Source organism: Cebus imitator, unplaced genomic scaffold, assembly GCF_001604975.1.
Source record: "Cebus imitator isolate Cc_AM_T3 unplaced genomic scaffold, Cebus_imitator-1.0 Scaffold324, whole genome shotgun sequence".
Lineage (NCBI taxonomy): Eukaryota > Metazoa > Chordata > Mammalia > Primates > Cebidae > Cebus > Cebus imitator.
The window spans coordinates 2,180,494-2,182,251 of record NW_016107639.1 but is presented as its reverse complement, the minus strand read 5'-3'; the positions used below and the strand labels follow the sequence as shown (position 1 = coordinate 2,182,251).

The window sequence follows — 1,758 nt, the reverse complement described above, 5'->3', positions numbered from 1 at the left end:
GGGCAGGTGAGGATGGGCAGGTGAGGAAGGGCAGGTGAGGATGGGCAGGTGAGGAAGGGCAGGTGAGGATGGGCTAACTATGAGCAGTGCACAGATGTACCTTAGAATAGGCTGGGAAGCAGGGGGCGGCGGGTGAGCATGGGGAAGCCATGGACACCAGGTATGCCCTGGGGTATCCAGCTATGGAGATGCTTCTGGTGGGCGCCCCCCCAGCCCTGTGTAGCCACCTGCCCTGTTGCCTGCTCTTTGCATTCCAGCTGCCAGGTGGAGGTCACAGTGAAGGAGAAGAGCTCAGGCTGGAATGAGGATGCTGCTTCAACTCAGGGTTTTGCAAAGCTGCTGGGAGCTCAGGAGACAGTCACCTTGGCCGCCAGCCAGGTAAGGGTGGGGGTGGGAGAACGGCTCATCCTGAAGGAGGCTGTCCTCTCAACAAAGGCTCTGCGTGCAGGAAGCGCTCGGGGGCTCTTCACTCGGGGGTCTCTTCAGAGGTATCTCTTGCCGGCTCCAGAGGTGGGGTGGTCCTGGAGGGACCCATGGCCAAAGGCCCTTGCTTCGTTTCTCTCCCCCACATTCTGTCTCCCTTTAAACACCCGCAGTTTATCTGAGCTGAGGGATAAATGTTTTCGCAGGTATCTGTGTCATGAGATATTTTAAGTGTGATGGTTAAATTTGAAAAGATGGTGTCCCGTGTGCCCTGCCTGGCTGGGGACCTCCCTCGCAGACGTGTTTCCCACCCTCTATGGGGTGTCCTGTGTGAAGCTCGTCACAGGCGCCCTTTCAAATGGTGCCATCCCATAAGGCTCTGCCAGCACTTCTCAAACCTGTGAATCAACGCTCCAAGTTCTGTTTTCAGGAGAGGCGTCTTGGCCTGGATGGATCATGAACTTTCAGTGAATTAGCACGATCATCTCCTCATAACAGGTCCACAGCCACACAGGCCTGCTTCTACCGGGCAGGTCCACAATCATACATGCCTGCTTCCACCAGGCACGTCCACAGCCACGCATGCCTGCTTCCACTGGGCAGGTCCACAGCCACATATGCCTGTTTCCACTGGGCAGGTCCACAACCATATATGCCTGCTTCCACCAGGCAAGTCCACAGCCACACACGCCTGCTTCTACCGGGCAGATCCACAGCCACACATGCCTGCTTCCATTGTGCTCCCTGGCCCCCACAGAATTAACTCATGGCCACATGGATCCACTGGCCCCAGTCAGAACTCCTGCTTCGGAGGAACACTTTGTATTTCTTCCCATGACCAATGTAATCACAGGGTAATGCTTTGTACCTTCTTCTTAGACAGCATCCCCAGTGTCCTCCACAAAAGCACAGAATCTCCAAGCGCAAAGTTCTGATAAGACAAATGAAAACACAATGGCTTCTCAGAGTTGGTTTCTTTTTCTTTTCTCCTCTCTGTCTTCTCCTAACAAATTAGACAGATGGGAGCATCACACCCTAAAATGTAAGAACTATGACTGGAGGCTCAGGCACAAGGCCCCGTCTTATGACAGACCAGGCCACCCTGGGCGTGAGCTGCCCCAGAACCTGCTTTCCATGCAGGCCCTGAGCCTGAGTGGAGCCCCCCAGATGGCCAGCACACTGCGGAGATGGAGGCAGAGACCAACTGGACGCAGAGAATCAGGGACTGACCTATGTGAGGCAGAGACCCACCGGTGTGAGGCAAAGACTGACCCGTGTAAGGCAGAGACTCACCGGTGTGAGGCAGAGACCGACCCGTGTAAGGCAGAGACCCAC

At 55.5% G+C, this 1,758-nt stretch overlaps 1 protein-coding gene across 3 annotated transcripts in view; it reads right to left on the bottom strand.

Annotated features, from left to right (window-relative positions):
* KCNG2 (potassium voltage-gated channel modifier subfamily G member 2) overlaps nucleotides 1-1,758 on the bottom strand; it is a 91,160-nt gene that overhangs the window by 58,157 nt on the left and 31,245 nt on the right. The window contains exon 1 of one of the 3 annotated variants that reach the window (XM_037729930.1): nucleotides 101-1,337. The exons of the other annotated variants lie outside the window; for them this stretch is intronic. The gene's annotated coding sequence lies outside the window, so the exon portion shown is untranslated. Of the gene's footprint in view, nucleotides 1-100; nucleotides 1,338-1,758 lie in introns of those variants that run through there. 3 annotated transcript variants of the gene reach the window in all.